General features: G+C 45.8%; 1 protein-coding gene across 1 annotated transcript in view; it reads left to right on the top strand.

The window, feature by feature from the left end:
- Positions 1-258: 258 nt before the first annotated feature.
- The window catches only part of LOC119382249 (pseudouridine-5'-phosphate glycosidase), a gene marked incomplete in the record, with an annotated part of 1,023,505 nt that continues 1,002,686 nt past the window's right edge, over positions 259-21,077 (top strand). Inside the window, 1 exon segment of the mRNA XM_037649958.2 lies at positions 259-338.

The raw sequence follows: 21,077 nt of genomic DNA, 5'->3' as shown, positions 1-21,077 counted from the left end.
TTATTGGCAGATCGTGTGCCTGTCGCTGTGCGCACTTAGTGATATCCACAGTAAATACGAGAACCAGTTTGACGGTAAACACCAGCCGAAGGAGCCGCCAAGCATTCTTTGCGTGCGCGCGGACACGTTGCTGCGCCGTAGTGGCGGCTTCCCAGCGCTTTGCTTGAGTCTGTGTTATCAGGCCCCTCTCCTCGCAAGTTTCCTATCTGTTTTCCTTTGCGAGGGGAGATAGCAGAGCAAGCTCGTCTCGCGGCAGTCGCGTTCACTGCCAGCACTCGCTGCTGTCGCACTGCTCCCGCTTAAGCTCAGCAATCATTGCGTGCCGGATACCGGTAGCTGTAAGTGCAACGTTCTTTTCAATATTCATTGTAGAAGTAAGCCTTTGCCACTAGCTTAAATGGGGTACAGCGAAAAGCAGCTTGGAAAGTGCTGAGCATGCATGGAGAATCAGCACAGCGAGCCTGAACAACAAAATGTTTTGTGTTGTTATTTTCTCGAACGGCGTGGTTTATGCGGTCAGGATATTTGATTAGTATCAGAAAGAGGGCGTCTGTTAGAGGTCGGCCTGCGTCAAAGCAGAAGATTCCGCAGCGAAGCTGAACTTCTGCGAGATGCAAATGGCAGTGCGTGTATTGCGGGATTTTCATACTGAAGTAAAATTGCGACTTGCGTAACGCAGAAATTTGTGTCACAGTCGTTCAACAACAAGTATAACGTAGGTGCAATGCGCACCTTCCAAGCAATGCTGAACTTGGCGTCACTTCTGTTGGCCATTCTGTTTGCAACGTCCCGAGTCTGCCTTTTCTGCTTAATGCCTCTTACGAAGCACTTATGCATTTCAGTGCGTGTTTCTCGAATGGAGTGACGAAGAACGCTGCAGGCGCGGTGGCAAATTGGGCTACACTGCTTCCGTAGTGAGTTTGAGGCCCGTGTACTTAGATTTAGGTGCACGTTAAAGAACCCCAGGTGGTCGAAATTTCCGGAACCCTCCACTACGGCGTCTCTCATAATCATATCGTGGTTTTGGGACGTTAAACCCCAGATATTATTGCTTCCGTAGTGAACAATGAGAACATGCGGGCGCGTCAGAGGCATGGTGAAAGAATGCAAGGTGTCCACATGCAGACAGACAAACAAACCGGACAACGCAAACGCGGTAGTGGTAAGCTCAACTGTCTGTTGTTCTAGGCGTCAGACGCATCGGTTGGGCTCAAGAGCCGTATTTTTGGTCACTCAGCTGCTTAGCCATTATGAGTACTCTGCTGTTCACGCATTGCTTTCTTGAAGGTAGCTCGGTAGAACACAGCTCGGCACGCAGCTCGGACCAGCTCGGTACAAAACGCAGGATAAGTTGGCACGACCAAGTAGCCCCCGCCTAGGCCCGTCTTTTCCAGTGGGTCTTGTTTTTAGTTGGCCTTTCGGGGCATAAACCTTCGAAGATTTTTAAATGAGTGAGACAGAGTAGTACGCGCACTAATCAGTCGTTTCGCATCGTCTACTTTTTTGCTTAAATTAGGGCGCTAGTGTTTCATTGAAATTCTCCTTTGGGAAAGCCACCGTAAGGCTTGGTGTAAATTACGGTGTTTCGTCTGCAATGCGGTTTCTATTTCTTTCTTCATATTACTGCTGGTACCCGTGCAGGCGCCGGCACATGGATTTAAAAAATCAGAAATATATGGGCACATAGTCGCTTTTTTACCAAGAAAAAGCAGTGAGTTGTTGGTGCATGGCCCGGCTGTTCGTAGGATGTGCACAAGTGTTGAAGATTGGGCGAGTTGGTTCGTCGTACTTGAACTGGTATAGCGCATTACGGGGAAGAAGAAACGGCCGAGCAGACCGACACAAGAGGACAGAGCGCTACCTCTTGTAGCGCTCTGTCCTCTTGTGTCGGTCTGCTCGGCCGTTTCTTCTTCCCCGTAATGCGCTATACCAGTTCTCGTAGGATGTGCACCCTCGTGAAAGGCGTAGTGCATGCTATTCGAACGTAAAAGTGCTTTACGCGCTTACGAATATTGCTCTTTTAATGCGCTACACATACCCTGCCGCCTCATTGCGCTCCAGGCTTGCTATTTCCGGTAATAAAAACCGCAAGGGAGCTCGTCCTGCTATAGACAAGGCTGCCAGAGTTGCTAGATTTTGCTACTTTTTCGGGCTGTTGGCGGGACAAATTTGGCCTTGGCTACTTTTCCAATGCCTAGTGTAACGTAAAAATTGAATAGAAATGTGTGATCGTGGAGCAGATGATTACGCTATTGCTTTGCAAGGCGTCTCTTTTGCGAGAGGTGTTCGAGCAGTTAGTGCTCGAGCTAAACAGGCAGAAGAGCTCCTCACAAACTTTGCGACGAGCGCCGTTACATTCAGAAGGATGTAACGGCGTGACTGTCCTTGCCTCGACGCTTTGTCACGTGGTCACGTGGTCGTGACGTCGACGAAGGCAGCAGTGAACACGTACGAGATTAATCTCCTTATTTGGCCGAACTTGTGGCCGAGAAACTGAAAGTCAAAGTACAGCAATACACTGATAGCGGCGGACATAGCATCGACCGTCGATCAACTGACAAGCGGTCAAGCGCGTCGGCTTTTATACAGGCGCCATCGAACTTTCCAGCAATATCGCTGGTGGCGGCGTTATCTCTCGACAAAGCTGGAACATTCGCGTGCGGCGCGCAATCTTAACAAAGCGGTCAACAATAATCGTGAAGCATCTCGAACAATGAGGCGCGGTTTGCGCTGACCGTTGCTGACAGTCTTTGTGGGCGAAAACCGAATGCACAAAAGCGATAATAAGAAACGCACGTGACAGTATGTTCGCATCTGCTCAAACCTGTCACCGTGCGATAAGCAGCGCCGACTAGAACAGACACACCAGGTCCAATATTGTTTTTCGTCTACGTGTGAGGTCAAGAAAACAGCATTGGCGAAGCACCGAATCATTACTGTCAGATTGAAAGAGCTCTATCCGCAGGTCACGGCAACGTTGGGAGGCGGCCGCTTAGTGAACTACTGTACGCGATGCCAATGCACACCAATTTTTTGAAAAACACACGTTTTCGCCAAATATAAGCACAAAAAATGCCCTCTGGAGTAAGAAAGTAAAACATTTTGCGTAAGAAGGTAAAGATTCGGCCATTGTTACTCCTGTAACACAAGGCGAACGCCTGGCTGTGCTCGTGTGAGGCAAATCAGCCGCAATGAGCAAATACATGTGCTCGGCACTAAGTGGGCCCTCACGCGAGCACTTTTGTCCTTGCGTGCCTTTTTCAATGATAGACTTTAGCGAAGTATCCACTCCAAGTCTATGAGGTAATGCGCGCAAATACGTAGCTGCGCACTTTCTTGATAATGCTGTGGATGATGAAGATTGAAGGCAGAAATTTTACATGATTCAATCATTATGTCAGATCACTCACGTGATCTGACACCTGGTACAAACTGCGTTTCTGCCGTAAACATTACGCCTGCTAAGGTGACTCTCCGCCCTATGTGACAAAGGTCTTTTTCCAAAGCAGTTTCAAGCACTGGAGTGGCTCCGTGGCAGAACACCTGACCGGCATGTAGAATGCGTGGGCAGGTTTCGTGCTCCAACTGTGCTCTTTTCGGAGCAGCGCCGAGGGTTATTGTGGATCAGAGCTCATTTCGCTCGCTTCCGCTCAGGGTCGTCGCCATTGTCACCGCCAACATAGGCACCTATGGCTCTGGCTTTAAAAAAAGTGTTTAAACACAGTCTCTATTCGCCGCTGTATCGCGCGGAGTCACCGCCTGGCGGCTACTGGCAGAACCACGCCTAGTGTGGATGGCTCCCTGCGTCGTCTGCTAGCCGCGGCGTGTTTGCGTGCGCGATTGTATCATGTACGTTTTCAAAGGCCAGTTTGCCCGTTGTGTTAACACAATCTTAACTGCCTGTACGTATGCCCGTCGTGATGGACAGAAGGGTTGCACATGCAATGCAACAAGACCAAGGAGTTCAGTTGTCGATATTGCTGGGTGGTACTCGTGCCCTACGTTGGCCAGAATCATTTCAGTGTGGGTGCCGTTTTTGGTTCAAGCACATTGCAAAGTGCACTCGGGGTCGTCTTAAGCATGAAGACTATTAAATATTGTTTGAATGCAGCGTTTCAGCAACTCAGTGGTAAACAAACACAAGGCTCTAAGCCATGGACTTGCGCGTCAATGTTGTTAGGTGTATAATTGCGTGACTGTCGTTTATCGGCTATGCGAAGAGCTTTAGTTGTGCTTAAGATGTCCTTTTATTATACGGTCCTGAGCCCACTATAGAGAAATGTTTCCGTCAAGCAAAGGCTGACAGTTCGGTTCTTGAATAGACTCTTAAAAAGAACAGTATCCGGAATGACACGAAAGTGATAAAACTGAGGTGCCGGGCGCTATATTGACTTGGGGTGAAATCAAATGTGCAGAAAAACAGCCGTCTACATTGATATAGGTCCGCGTCAAAGAACGCAGATGGTAAAAATTAATCCAGACGGTATGCCTTACAATCATATCGTGGCAGTTTCACGCAATACCCATATTTTCTTTTACAATATCTTGAGGTCGTGTGTGGTGTTATTACTGATTGATGGAAGGCAAACGACATCATTCGCCCGAAAAAGAATATATATACTTTTTGTCCCATAAATAACAGCACTTTTGTTCATTACTGTTACACAGGTAATCGATCTAAGAAGCGCTATGCTGAACTGTTAAGAGCAGCTATAGGGGCTAGTTGGTTGTAGACCTTGGGAGTAATCGCGCTTTTTTAACGTACAGGAACTTAACTGAATACACCACAAACACAGAGCGCAGACTATCAACTGATTTATTTCCAGACGTTTCCGTCACACACATACGCAAAGGAAAGCATCGCAAGAACCTGAGGCAATAACGGAATCTTATATCGAGTCATAACGGAATCTTATGTGATGACGCAGGCACGTGCCGAGGATTGTATCAGCGCACCATCCGTTATTCTATCCTCAAAAGAAATTATTTTCATAAAAACTACCGAACTATTACCATGTGCATGTCCAGTGAGTTTTTGTATCTTGCCTCAGGTCCTTGGGATGCTTTCCTTTGCGTATATATATATATATATATATATATATATATATATATATATATATATATATATATTGTCCATATGCGGTTCTAGAAACCACACTTATACCATATTTATTTCATACAACCAGTATACATAGTTGCCTAGGGGATCGGCCTAAAGGCAAAGAAAGCCTGACAAAGCGCCGTTCACCAGCGTACACACACGAAAAACCAGTTATACATGACATAACAAATGAGGACATAGGGTGCAATCAAGCATCGCGTTTTTTTCCACAAATCAAGCGGCTAGACGCAAGAATATGTACATAATTATGAATAACATACGTAATTCATAATTCACGTAACACACGTAATTCACAATAAATATGGATAAGAGAGAAAGTTATACACAATAACCAGGAAAAAAATGCATATGCAGCATATGCAGGTTACATAACATAGGAAGAGGAATCGAAAGTAGTGTGAACGTCTGTTTGGATTTTTAGAAGGAAGGCGTGTATCTTTTTTTTAAGACATGAATGGAGGAGCTTTCTTCAATTAATGTGATCACGGTAGGGGCCTCGTTAAGGAAGTGGGGAATTTTTAAAGTTAATTTTTGTGTACCGTAGTTAGTACGAAGCATATCTTTCTTGAAGCTGATGTGTCGTAAATTGTGGCTGTGGTCCCGCTCGAGAAACTTCCCTAAAAATTCAGTTAGGTTAGATTTAACTTCGTGATATATGATCGTTGCTAATTTTTTATGTCGGATTTTATTAATTACTAGCAGTCCATGCTTTTCAAAAAATGGCGTTGCGCGTGAACGGGAGGGCAAAAGGTCAATTAATCGCACAGCTCGTTTTTGTAATAGGTATAAGTAGCTGAGGTTCGTTTTTGTCGTTGTTCCCCGTATAAGAAGGCAATAGTGAAGGTGCGAATGTATTGTTGTGTAGTAAATCTGTCTTTTCAGCCATACTGGTAGTAAATGACGTAAAGTGCAGTGTGTGCCAACTGCTCGAGAGATGTTTTGTCGTAAGTAAATGATATGAACAGACCATTCTAAATATTCGTGAACGAAGACACCGAGGAATTTGTGAGACTTAACGCGATCAATAGGGTGTCCCTGAAAGCTAATAACTAGGGGTGTGCGAATATTCGAAAGTTTCGAATATTCGTCGAATATTACATGCGAAATATTCGTATTCGGTTCGAAAATTGTGTATTCGAAAAGTTTCGAATATTCGATGACTTCGAATATTCGAAGAATTCGAATATGCGATTCGATTATCATGCATAAAATAACTTGTCTTCCACATTTCTGCTGCGTTCGTGTAGCTAAAAACGTTGCCGAGAGGAGCGATAAACATCGTAAGTACACGGAGGCACGATATCTGCCTGTGACGAACGCCCCAATACGTACGATTTATTGCTGGTGCGTCTCCAACGTGCAGCGCTGTTGGCGATCACGTAACCGTACATTTTCAATATTATGCGGCGGTAACGTGCCACACTACCACTCGTTCACTATGCGAGACCACTTCTGAAGAAAGACAGTGACCCATGTGACTGGTGGCGGACTGTAGGCACCTTCAGATACCCCAGTCTGGCAAAGCTTTGCCCCATGTACCTCCCTATACCAGCCACTTCTGTTCCAAGCGAGCGTGCCATTTCAGTGGCGGGGGGGGGGGGGGGGTAGCTGTCTCTTTTAGAAGGGAGCGCCTGCTGCCTGATCATGTGGAGCAACTCATATTTCTTAATCATAACATCTAGTCATTAGTTTCATTGTGCCGTGATATTTGCTTGTGTTGTGATGTGCATTGTGCTAGCCTGGACATTGTGTTCTGGAGATAGCAGTGTATGTTGTGTTGCCAGTCAGGTTGTTAATGTTTTTTTTTTTTCAAATAGCTACATGTTAAATAAAATATTGTTACTGTGGAGGCATTTTTCCTTTGATATTCGATATTCGATTCGATATTCGAAGGTGTATATTCGTATTCGATTCGTATTCGAAAAATTTGATATTCGCACACCCCTACTAATAACCTTTTTGCTAATGTATGTCTTGTTACGGGGTGCACATACAGTAAACTTTCTATTTTGAGCGTGCAGATTTAACCTGTTGGCCCTAAGACAGGTAGATAGGCTTTGTAACCATAGATTGACTTTTAACTTAAGGTCGTCAATATCTGGCCCATTGGTGTCATCGGCGTATAAAATAATGACGGGTGTGAGGGGTATGTTTTCTACGTCAATAAAGTATATAAGTAAGAGCGGGCAAGGATTTACCCTTGCGGCAATACGCATGTAATTTCACCGAATTCAGATTTAGCATTGCCAATGTTAGTATATTGCAAACGGTTTTCTAGGTAACTTTTGACGATGTCTAGAGCTGTTCCTCTAACACCGTATCTAGATAGTTTGAGCAGTAAAACATCGTGTTGAACGGAATCGAAGGCTTTCTTAATGTCAAGAAAGAGCCCTACTGTGAGTAACTTGTTTTCTATATTGTCAACTATTTTGTCTTTAATATCGAGTAATGCCATTTCCGTGGATTTTTTCTTTCGGAAGCCATATTCATTTTTAACGATAATGTTCTTTTTCTGAAAGAAATGAGTAAGTCTGGAGTTTATTGTTTCTTCTATAACCTTAGAAAGCATAAATAAAACAGATATTAGCCTGTAGTTACCAAGATCGCTTTTATCTCCTCCTTTGAGAATAACTGTTACCCTTGCAATGTTCAGTTGGTTGGGGAAAATTCCAGAGCTTAGAATAAGATTACATTTGTTCGATAGCGTTAAACAGATAACATGGGCGACTGCTTTAAGAGGCACTGTCTTTATTTCGTCTACACCGCAGGCACTGCTGTTTTTTTAATTTTTTTAACAAGCCAAATATTTCTTGCGCTGTAGTAGGCGACATAAAAATTGTTGAGTCTGAACTGTGATGTAAGATGTACAGCTATCGGACGTCGATGACGTGCAAACACCTGCCTTTAAAAAATGCTCATTAAATTTGTTTTCCAGCGAACTACCTGAATATAGTACGCCCTCAATTATTATTTCCGATATTGCTTCTCTCTCGTTCTTGTTCCGTAATTCATTTGCGCATTTCCACACTTTCCTGGAATCGTTAGAAATGCTAGCAAACCTAGTCTTGTAATACAAGTTACGTGCGCGTTTGATGTCAGATGTTAATTTATCTCTCATTTTTTGTACTCAGCTAACTGATCAAGGTTCTTTGTTTCTATAAATGATGCAAACAGTTTATTACGTGTTTTTATTCTCTTCAGTAAAGAGGCATCAATGCACGGTTTTCTGGATTTTTAGCGCTTTTTAAGTTGTTCTAGGAGAAATGAAGTACAATTAAGTTCTTTAAATAGGAGACGGTAGGGTCGTTTATCTGCATTATAGACTCCCAGATAGATCCTTCAACCAAATGCCTAAGATAATCAATCTATATCTTCTCAAGCAGAATAGGTGGGTGTTCTTTGCGTTGGTTGCGTTGGCCATGTAGGGCGTAAACAAGAGAAAGAACGGAAAATGATCACTTATGTCTGATAATAACACTCCGGCATCAGATTGATCAATTTCATTGTTTGTAAAACAACAGTCTAGTAAAGTTTCAGACATGTTTGCTATCCTTGTTGGTATGTCAATAACACTGCGACAACCAAAAGAAAGAAAAACATCAAGTAGCTTTTGTAAGATGGCTCCATGGAGAGGAAGTTAATGTTAAGATCTCCACTAAGTATGGTAGGTGGACCAACGTAGAAACAGTGCTCTAAACTACGTTCCAGAAATTCAATAAATGAGGTTACAGAACCGTTTCGAGGCCTATAAAGAACTACCAGCATTGTGTTGAGGCATTTAACAAGCAAACATTCGTGGTGAACATCCATGAATGAGTATTCCGGAAAAACTTCATAATTAAATCGGCTTTAAGGTATATTGCAACGCCACCTCCTCTTTTGTTAGATCGCGACACTCATATGCAGTTGCATCCTGAAAAATTCACAACAGCGCAGTCACTGGAGAACCATGTTTCGGTGAATGCTAACACGTGGAATTAATGATCTAAGGAGTCTAAAAATAGGTTAACAGAATCATGCTTGTTTCTTAAACTTCGTGCGTTAAGGTGAAGCAAAGAAATTTGTTTGGTGCCACGTGATTCCTTGAGACACCTAAATGAATCAGCATCATGATAGCATGTGACGGAAACGTCTGGAAATAGATCAGTAATTAGTCTGCGCCCTGTGTTTGTGGTGTATTCAGTTGAGCTTCTGTACGTTAAAAAAGCGCGATTACTCCCAAGCTGAAGTGTTACCTTTTTATACGGTACCTGGACTAAAAATAAGCGCGTACACGTCAAACATTGTCATAGTGGTAAAGTGCTGTCGGCCATGCAGCTATTCTGACTTAATACCTGTGTCACACGGTTACTTTTGAAAGGCCATTGAGTCGATTGTCAACTCCATCGACTCATTGGAGTTGTCGCGCTGCAACACGGCAGTTTTGTGCGGCTGTTGAGGGGTTCAGGCGTTTCTCGCAAGAAATGTGGGGCGCAGTCAATGTTTATTTGCGTATTCACTTCACCGAAAATTAAATAAGATAAATCCACTTAAAAACAAAAATATATGTGTTGTTTTTGTTTAAAGATTGCAATAAATTGTTCATTCCTAGTTATGTATGCCCCGTTAAATTGAAAGAAAAATCCCACTTTCCGTAGTTTCGAGCCAAACGCAAGACTTCCGAATTACGCGTCCAACGCTCTACCGATTCACTTACTACGGAAGGCGGTTCCCCGTCCATTTTGTTCGGTATTTCTACATGTGTAAGCCCTACAAGTGTTAGCCAGCGCCGAGGTGGCGAGTGTGGATAGCTTTTATTTTTTGTTCGAAGGCGTCACATGGCACGCGATCTTTGCACGAGGCAGCAGCTGACTGATAGCCCTCGCATGCTAGCCTTAGGCATTAGGCCTGACAGGGCGAGTTCAGAAATATCACTCCATTCGGAGCACTACCAACACTACTGTAGCAGCGACTGAGGGGGGTCACATATTGAAGTGAATTCTGTCTTCCGTGCAGAAATCGTATCGTGCCCTTCCAGCACGATTGCTGACACATGTACGACAATCCGCCGCCGTCAGAAGAAGCTACCGTCGGTCTAGGTGTTTTCGAATTCATCGTTCACGCCGATCTGTCTACCCGTGGAAGGTAAACCGGCGGCCCTACTGTGGCCGAAAAAATGTAACGCTCTGCCGTTACTCAAGGGTCAGTGCGCCCTCGCTGCAGCATCCAGAGTGACAATTTAGTAAACCTCATATTTATATTTCACATCAGTCCTCTAACCAACACGATTTTAGCTAAATTACAGATATAACTAAAAGTTTTGCACAAGTGTGGGAGACTTTAGCAATATTATAGTGGCCTATTGTTTACTGTAGAGTTGCATGTGATGACTTACCGTATTTACTCGAATCTAGGCCGGCCGCGCATCTAAGCCGACCCCCGAAATTCGCAAGGCCAGGAAAAACAAAACTTATTCATTTTACTCGTATCTAAGCCGACCCCCCTCCCCCCTCACTTCCTCACATCGTTTTCTTTTTCGAAAAAAAGACATCGGCTTACATCGGCTTAGATTCAAATAAATACTCTATAACTTCGTGGGACATGGTACAGCTATTTCTGAAAGTGGCAGTAAAGAGAAAAGGAGGTTTCATCATCAATGCTCTCCGAAAAGAAAACATGAATGAACTCGCAGCAAATATGAAGTAATTTGGAAAGCGTGCTTCTGCTAGAGTACGAATATTTAAGTTATAAAGAAACCCTTAAATTGGACAGTGCCGGAAAAAAAATATTGGCGGAATAAATCATTTTTGCCCCTTTAAGCAATATTATCCCCGCAAAAGTTGCGAGTGTTTATGCGAAGGCGTTCAAGGTCACCCTCGATCGTTCAGGAATTCAACAACATGAAACGTATACACGCAGTTAGAAACAGACAGAAGCAAATTTTATGTTTTTCACAGAACTGATAAACAGCGCTATAGTATTGCAGGGACAACTTGCTGACCACTAGAACTTCTCGAAGTTATAGGGGTGGTGACAACAAATTTTCAGGCTTTGGAAAGCCTGCTGCAGGGTTCCTCTGTATGCAAGGACACTCAGCACGAAGTGTTGGACGCAGCAAACCTTTAGAATATTTTTTATCTCGCTTTCAAAGTGTGCCTAAATGCTCATTCTCGCGATCGAGACCCATCGCTAGCGCTACTGACACCAAAGTCACTGCGTAGGAAGCGTAACGAAAGCTTTAGTGATGTCAGACCACATTAGAGGGGCGTGAAATGAGCGGTGACCCACAGCTCCACTGGACCAAGCAAACCAAGAGAGCATCGGCTGCGAACTACTCATTTTTTCTGAGCTTGTTGCCGTAGTAGCCAAACTTGCTCGCATTTCGCAAAGTGCTTTGCATCACCACGCGAACTTGCGAAGGCGACATCAGAGAAGTTTAGTTCCTTCACCCACTTTGGTTTAGCATACCGGGTTGCCCTAGCAGTAAACGCGAGGGGCCGGATAGGTTGGGCCACCTGGCGGCGCTAAGGTGAACAAGAGAAGTACAGAATTGCTGTTTCAGAGACCTAATGTATTCTACTTCTCTGCTGATGTAAATTTTCGGCAGCGGCGCAGTTTCGAATGCGTTGACCTTTCAAACATTTTTTCGTCACGCTCACTCGGAAAACAATGAAACGCACATTTATAGAATCATGGTTGCACTAGAGTGTACTAGATAGGGGTAGTGGGGTGAGGGCGAGCTCTCCGGTGAGGCCACTTGCATCGACGACGGGAGATGGCGCCACTGCGACTTTCACCTGGGCGCCGCAAGCGCGCTGGGCCGGCCGCCTACCAACCTATTGATGCGCCTGCGCTCTTATCCAGTCCTCGAAGTGAATCCCCGTACATTTTAACAATTCAGTCTGCCAAAACTGCTTATTGCATTTGAAAACAAGCAGGTGCATTTTATTTACAACAGGATACATCGGCAACAATTGCACGGGAGCGAGTTGAAGGGTCATGAATTTGCGCATAATTTTCATCTAAGTTGTCCTGCTCAGTTTAAGGTGCTTGGCCCTCTGACGCTTAGTGCTGTTAGCACTGTTCAGGCCTTTAACCAAAAAAGTGCAGGCGCGTAAGAACATAAAAAGAAACAACTTTGAGACTAATTTCCTCACTGTGAATTGTGGCGAAAATGTTTGAGGCCCGTGTACACAGATTTAGGTGCACGTTAAAGAACCCCAGGTGGTCGAAATTTCTGAAGCCCGCCACTACGACGTCTCTCATAATCATATCGTGGTTTTGGGACGCTAAACCCCGCATATTATCATTATTCACTGTGAAATGTGCTGCCCACGGTGTTGGAAGGAAGAAAGTTCTTGCTCACAAGGGTCACAACATTGGATATGCTGTTTGTGTGAAGCTCGCTGACACTAAAACATTCTGTGAATAGGTCCTCAAGTGTAGAGATGAAAATGTAAAGCTCCTTTGATAGATATAGAAGACCGCCCCAGTCACACTGCTCTGTGAACCCTGACGGGAGCCGATTCTCTACTGCCTCACTTAGATTTATAAGAAGGTCCCTGCATGATGAACAGCCAAGCTTCAAAACACATCTCCTGGCTACATAGCCCGCCATGTAGTAGACCAGTCGTGAGTCACTCTTTTCCACAACTAAAGGCAAGTGGTGACTGCTTAAGGAGCTGGGGTTGAAACCAAGCATTTCTGTGCTTCACAACTTGCCTTGCACGAGCAGGTCATCGATTTTCTTTGGTGTGTCCTGTCGTGCTCATTAAGCAGTGAACTGACGATGTCGGGAGTTGCATTGGCACCACCAACACTTCTGGCAATGTTGTAGAATGAAAGGCAGTTCGCAGTGATCAGAAACTACTCTGGCGACGGGTGAGCGTTACAGCCACTGGACTATCGAACAATACCGAAGTGGTGCTCTATGGGGTCTGTACTGAGACGCGAAGTCAATATGTACTTGAATCCAAGTGATTCTGTAAGGTATTGAAGTAATGAGAGAGTGCTGGCAATGGTGACTCTCAGTCCCGTCACCGTGGAGTCACTTAGAAATCCCGTCTTTCCAGGGCTGCAGGCTTCCCATTTGCCCAGGTAATCGAGAAACTTAACTAGGTCTGCAGCAGTGGGGGAAGCAGGCCTTCGCGATAACGCGAAGAATATTGAACGAAGAAACAGCGCTAGAACAGCACGAAGACGAGGACACAAACACGGCGCTGACCAACAACCATATTTTATTGCGTTTGCACGTCAATATACACCGGGGAAAACACAATCAGTATAAACATCGGGGAACAAGATAGCGCTGTAACATTGCCAAATCAGCGTTTTCAAAGATACATTTTATTTTTGCGAAGTTATAGCGAAGCTGCGCTGACACAACAGTCTCCACTTATCTGGATGCAAAAAGCCTCAAAGATTTCACGTTGGCGTTGCTCTACATAAGTGCCTAGAACTTCACAATCTTTAAAAACTGGTTCGCAATCACATTTCCTACAGTGATCTACCAGATGACTGCTCACGGTCCCCGATGTGTATACTGATTGTGTTTTCCCCTGCGTATATCGACGTGCAAACGCAATAGAATATGGTTGTTAGTCAGCGCCGTGTTTGTGTCCTCTCGTCTTAAACCTGTTCTAGCGCTGTTTCTTCGTTCAAAATTCAGTATGTACCAACCAGCCCAATTGAAGACGCTAACGCGAAGAAGTTCAGCAGAACATGTCGAGGCGCGCCAAACATTCCAAATGACCGCGCCCGGCATGCGCGCCGCCAGTGCCAGGTGAAAGGCACAGCAACGCCACCACGCGGCAGGTTAAAATTTCCGTACTTTGAGCTTCACTGCGCGCCATTGCCGCCAGCTCTCCCTCGCCCCACTACCCCTATCTAGTGCACTCTAGTTGCACGAAGCGTCACAAAACATCGATACGATTGTCCGGTGACCTGGTGCTCCGGAAATATGTCTGCGTATACCGGGATGCCGTACACGGTAACATTGTCTATTACAGAATTTTAGAGCGTGCTGAAGGCATCTGGACGGTTGCTCGCGTGTGTGCGCGAGAGCAGACGGTACAGCTGTGCGTGCGTCACAGCTTTCTGAGTCCACGTGTTCATGATTTCCTACACAGTGATGTCAGCGTCCAACTCAGCGCCAACAAACCGAAACCGAAAGTTGCTCACGTAGATAAGGCGGTATTCAATTATTTAGCGCGCTTGCGTCAATCTTGGAGCGGGTATCATGTTTCCTGGAGCGATAATAAACGTTTGCGACAAAGAACGCGCAAACCACAAATTTGATGATACCACCCGTTTAAGTGACAACTCTACTTCTAAACTGTCGTGGGACAGCATGCCTCGCTTCTTAGTGAATACGTCCGCGACTGCATGCGGTGAATAGGCGCTCGACGGACGAATTAGACGATACTCCTATTGCCAGCATCTGGCAGGCCCATAGTAGTCCGCCGCTGCGACGTAATAGCTCTGGGATTGTGGCGCTTACGAGACGGTGTTTAGTGTAAGACTCCCGGGATAATTGAAGTAAAATGTAGCGAGTAACGTGACACCTCACGTTATCGAAAAATGTTGACGTAAGTAGGTTACCCGTTGCAGTTACGAAATAGTAACAAGTACACTCTTAAAAAATTGGAGTGACCCTCTCTCTATTAAGGGAGAAACGGCGATGACCCCAATGTTCCTCTCTAAATGGAGGAACGTTCCTCCCTTTAGCAATGGTAGAGTGACCTAGAATAGGGGGACCGTCCAAAGCGCCGGCTCTCGCGTGGGCCTTTTGCCGTGAACTCCCGCGCCGCGCCGCTGCTGCGCCGGACCCGTGGACTTTCCGCGTTCGGGAAGCGCGCGGAAGGGCGTCTGCTGCGCGCTGTAGCTTTCTGTGTCAATCGGCAACAGCCTGGCCTAGTTCCGGCGATAGAGTTCGAGAACGTTGCTGCGTGCGTAAAAACGCGCAAAACGAACACGCACAAGGGAAGAACGAAAATAATTTGTTGTCACGGGTAATCGGGAATATCATCACGCATGCAAGAATTAAGAGTAATAAAAAATTACACCATTTACCGCTGAAGGGGACCATGAGGCGAGGCGAAGCCGGAGCACTTGCACGATCGCATTCCGTTGGCGCTCTTTGGGCATGCTACCTAACTCGCGTCGTGGAACGCGAAGAGGAACGCTACGCGCGTGTTGTCTTCTCTCTAGCCTGGCCGTTAATTCTCACAGGGCGAGCGGGGCACGCGGTCGCCAGGCGTGCGAGAGGGGGGCAGCGTAGGAGAGAGAGAGAGAGAGAGAGAGAGGGGGGAGGGGACGCGCATGCGCTCGTGCTCATCGCGGCGTTGCGCAGGAGAGAATTTCGGCATGTCTAGCCCGCGTTTCAGAGGAAGAGTGGAAAGGGGGAGGGTAGAGGGAAATCGGAGAGGGGGAAGGAGAGGGGGAGGGGAGCGGGTAAGTGGAGAGGGTATGCGCATGCGCAGTAAGGGTGGTCACACCGCACACCACCACCACCACCACCAGATTGAACTCCGCCATAAGATATTTCGGACCTAAAAGAGTAAATTGCACGCTCAATCAGCTGAAACGTTTACGCGCAGTGACCGCTTCACACTACGAGCTTTTTTCTCTTGTTCGCCAGTGGATTGCTAGCCATATGTACACCGCTCTAATCGACAATTTCTCAGTCTCCGCTAGCTCTTTATTATGACAAAGTCATGGTGTTTGAATAGGTTAGGTGTACCGACGCTCCGCCTCCGCCGCGCAGCCTCCCCGCCGAACACGGAGACGCGCTTGGAATTTTTTCCGACAGGCTGCACTGGGTGTATCGAGCTTCAGGTCAGCCGCTTCAACGGGGGCCGCATCGCTTACAAAGCTGCATTTGCGACAACTCTTCAACTGCTGGCCGTTCGTTTTTAACAGGATAGTGTTTTATGCCGGGGTCCACCAAGGTTTGAGTGACGTATTTCCGTCACGGAAATGACGTCGAAAAAATATACACAATCAGATAGCAAAGAAAAGGTACCGTCAACGGGCATCGAATGCACGACCTCTCGGTCCGCAACAACAGATGCCGGGCACGCTATCCACTGCGCCACGGCCACAGACTCTGGAGGCTTTATGAACGCGCCTTTTATATCTACCACTCTCCCGGTCGGCTGGTGGTGTTGACCTCTGGGAGTGGTAAGGTAAACTAATTCGTCATTGATGTGGCCTCCGCGACAAGCACTTGCAACGCGTTTTCGCGTCCGTCCCATTCGGCGCGTTTTCAATAGAAGTTGAATTTTGTCAATGCCTTAACACACCGCGAGGTGGCAACCTTTGCCCAAGCGTCGTAAAAGCGTCTGCCTCGCTCAGCATAGCGCTAATACAAACTAAAAATAGCTCTGCGACGCGCGCCTGCCTCACCTGGCTGTAACACCGCGTTCCATGCTCACGCGCTTGCCCTGAGAAAAATCGTGGCCGGGCTACCGGGGCGGCACGACGCGCTTTGCGTTTCCCTCTAGTCCGGCCGTGGTGTTCAATCACATTTTAACATGGCGCGGGATGGCGACCAAGTTCTGCGTCCAATATGCGACGCTCTTCTGGCTATCACACCTCGTTCTCTGATTACGCTTTCACCGTTAACTACTACAGCTACCCACAAGGGCTTGTTTATTCATTTAACATGGACGTTAGTCGTCGGGATGGAGATGTACCACCAATCATCAAAGTGGGTGCATACACGTTAAACGGTGCCATACATCAATATACATTGTGCAAACTCTCTTATATCAATGTACAGTAAGCATTCAGTAATTTCTGTAAGGGCACGCTTTACTTTCGTGTTATTCCGATTCCTATGGCGGAGAGATCAACCGTGTTTTTTTTATCGGGGTAACCGCACATATCACTCTGATTTGAAAGGAAATGCACAACATCAAGAAAATTCAGTGGCAGTAGCCAAAAGATGGAAACAGGAGGGAAATATATTCTTCGCTTCTGCGAACACTGATAATGATGTTACAGGTGAACACGAATTTCAAAAATATTTTAGCTCGTGCAAAAATATGGCCACCGTGGCAAACTGGGTCAGGCCGCCGTGCGATCTGGGGTAATAATCACTGGGTCAGTAGTCGAGCACCTTAGCCACTGATCCACCGTGGCGGACCCGAACTGGGTTAGTGAAAAAGAAAAGGTATTCCCTGCAAAAGAAAGCGGAGGCGAGCAAGGGAATGGGGGGGGGGGGGGGGCGTTGACGTTTCACTAAATGATGGTTGTCAGAAGAAAGCAACACATCTGACAATGGTAGGTTAGAAATTCCTCTCAAGGGTTGTCGTTGTGCGTGCACCATATCGGATGGATTCAAGCAGCCGTCTTTGCAACGTTTACACGTGCTGGCTGGCGCGTGGTAATGAAGGTCAACGTCCGTTTAACAAGCAGTCCATCATAACTCACCATATGCCATTCTGATTGGGCCTCTCGTTATTCGTCACGGACATGCTGTTTGTTGCAGTAGCAGAAGTAGAACTTTGTGTCCTGCTTTGGGTGCACAAACGTGAAATGGTCGTGCTCGTTTCCTTTTCAGCGTCCTAACCATTTGCTTTCCAGTTTCTTCTTTCGGGAATGACAGAAATTGAGAGTGACACCGTATTCCGTGACGTCACTGTCTGACCCGTTAAAACTAACCCGCCAAACCAGACGAGGCCCCATTCGAGCACATACGTTATTCGCCAGTCGAAACGCCAGTCGATACGTTCGCCAGCCCAAACTTTCTTTCTCACATGTAAACCCAAGCAACACCGAAAAAATGCGCGTGAAGCTTGCAACGCAGCGGTTCCGCCTCAGTGTGGCAAACGGTTTAGAATTTTACTCGCAGAAGGGAACGCTTGGCTTAAGCCATGTAAAAGGGACAGTTGATTTTACGGTAAGGATGAATAACCTATTCGGTGCCTTCAACCGCAAGCACCCCAAGAAAGGCCTCAGGGAAGGAAGCAAAGATTTCAGCATCCTAGAATCAACAATGCAATGGCTGAACAACTGGGGGAAAGATAACAATCTAGGTAAAGTAAATCCTCACAACTTGCTGTCTCAACTGCTGAAGGTATGCGAGTAACAATACCTTCTACAATTCAGCTTTCAAAGTATTTGTTGGAACAGTGTGGTTTTAAATATGTGCTAACAGCTAAATTCAACCAGGACGTTCTCGAAAAATTCCTTGTCGTATCATTCTACATTCTTTCGTATCGTTTAGCCGCGCCATACAATACTTGAGCTAAAGCAGCTTTTTCACGCAAAAATACGTAACATTCGTAGATCGTGCCAATATTGTGATAAAATTTTTCGCGCACCATAACGTATATATCTTGCAGTCTATTTATTTTGAATATATCAAAGAACGGCTTCGTAGCCATCGGTCACAAGCTGTCGCCCACTTTATTGCATTCTCTTTCAATCCTCTATTGTCCGACGTGGGAGCGGCGCGTCACGTAGTAGTGCATGCCCCGAAAGACCTAAATAGAGTCATTCTATTCCATTACATTAAAGCATTCGTCATCTCGCAAATGTCTACGGAATTTGCAAATAAGCGGTTCGTAGTAAAAGATTCTGTAGGGTCACTTGATCTCATATGCGAAATGCCCCTTACGCATGATACCTGCTCTTTATATGATGCTGACCACAAATACATCAATTAATCTTTCGAGGGCAAATGAAGGCTGAGTTCAACACGCGTCACGAAACTGCAGATTTACTTTTGTAGACAAAATACAGGTACGATCGCCTAGGCCACCGTGCTGCCGAGGCCTAAGGTGTTTATGAGTTTCACGCCGCATGCCGAGCCGTCATGCATAAAACACTACTAAGTCTTTATATTTAACTTATGTGTACGATATTACAATACCACACAATCCTAAAAGGGTCTTGCGATATCGCTAAAACATCGAATGTTAGAAGCGTCAGGTTAGCGCTGGGTATATCCAGGCGGCCACCGTCCCGCGCGCGCCTCCTTTAGGCAAGAAAGGGAAAGAGGTCCCCGGTTTCTCCTCATTTCAACGCACCGTCGCTCCACCTAAGCACACCAGGAAGACGTAAGTGAAACGAAAGAAAGAGTAGAGACGACGATACGACCGCAGTGCTCTTGGCTTATTTTTGCTTCCGAGGTAGCGTACAACAAGGCTCACCGTGCGCAAATATTTGAAAGAAAAGCAATGCCAGATAAAGTAACCTTATTCCACAAGTTTTTGCATAACAGGCGTCATATAGTAAATGCTTTACAAATATACAGATATATATATATATATATATATATATATATATATATATATATATATATAGTTGTTTCGGAGCCAGCGGCGGTCACTCAAGCGTCGGTTATGTTTCTGTCTACAAGGATCGCTGAACGTCAGTATCAATCGTTCTCGCGAGATGCGTGCATTGCTTCGAGCATTCACCATATGAAATGAAAATAGTTTAAAACCTCTCATTCTCAACTTCAGATGTTTTCACGGTTCTCAGGAGTTAGCGTTCGTGCGGTTCAGGGACTTTACAAAAAGATGTGGACGAGTAGTTACATAAAAAATTGCAGCATATCGACGGGTGAATGCTGAAAAGCTTGGGCGAAGCTCCTGAAGCAATCACGGTTACACCGTGAAATCTTCAGTGGTTTCGCCCAGCAGTAATCAAAGCGATAGCCCAGTACGTCATCAAAGATGTGACAAACACTATATATATACAGTAGACTCTCAGTAAACGGAAATCTGTTAAACGGAACTGCTGCTTAAACTTAAACGGAACACATTTTCTGGGTCCCTTCAGGTTCCGTTTAACGAGAGTCTACTGTATATATATAGTCACAGCATATCCACATATCCATATATATATATATGTGCCATCTAGTGGCGATTCACACAAGCGCACCATTGCACACACTTCTATTGGACCAACGCCATCTTGGAAATGAGACGAGAAATGGTGATGACGACACAGATTGTGTACAGCGCCATCTATTATACTGTTCGGGAGATACTGCCAGTTACTACTGACGCCGGACGCGTGACAAGGTTACACTAAGAGGAGCTTCGCCCCTAATACAATTGTTTCCGCGGCAATTGAGTGCGCGTCAACAGGGCACCTGACCGCAATTTTCCGCTTTTTCCCAATGAGCTCAATATAGCGTGCGCCACAATTTCGTGCTGAAGCTCCGGAGTACTTAAACAGCGTGTCTGGTCATCTCTTTAATAAATATATAGAGATGACCAGATGGGTAAAGCAAGCCTCTTTTGTCCCGCAGGCGCGTGCAGTCAGCTGCTCTGAGCTGAGAATCGCGTTTGTTTTCGGCCGATCGCTCGTAATATAAGTGATACACGATGTTGCACTGTTATCATTTCATTTACCTTGATCTGTCTTACTTTTTTTCAAGGCAGCAGCTTTAGATGCCTCTGCAAACACGAACATTGACCGTCGGCGTCCCTCGTCGCGAACAAGAGTGATGCACAAAATCATCACGTGATGACGTCACCATGACGTCACAGATCGAAAAAATCTGTGACGTCACTATGGCGTCAGCGTGACGTCATAATGACGTCATCACATCATACGGTCGCTTTGCATTGCCTCCGTGATCTGGGGCTGATCACGGAGGCAATGCAAATGCAGGTAAAGTGCAGAGAGCCTGCAATGCCTTCTATCCTGAGGGACATGCGAGGGCAGTCCGAAACCGCGTTATGTGCAGAAAGCTTTCGGAGAGGGGCGGGTGGGGGGATGCATCGATTGACTAAAAGGAAGACGATGGCTTCCGCTTTCGAGTCGTCTCAGGCGAATTGCTAAAGGGACCGTGTTTTTTTTTTCATGTACTTTTTTCGCATACATTTTACCTAAGCGGTCAATTCTTCAAAATCCTATGGTTAAGTCTTACATGTTGAGATCGATATTGGTGACCACCTACGTTTTTATTACCTGAATGGGACAAATCGTCAGACCACACATCGTCAGAATTATT

This window comes from Rhipicephalus sanguineus, chromosome 2 (genome assembly GCF_013339695.2).
Source record: "Rhipicephalus sanguineus isolate Rsan-2018 chromosome 2, BIME_Rsan_1.4, whole genome shotgun sequence".
In the NCBI taxonomy this organism is placed as follows: domain Eukaryota; kingdom Metazoa; phylum Arthropoda; class Arachnida; order Ixodida; family Ixodidae; genus Rhipicephalus; species Rhipicephalus sanguineus.
This window is presented reverse-complemented; position numbering and strand designations above follow the sequence as displayed.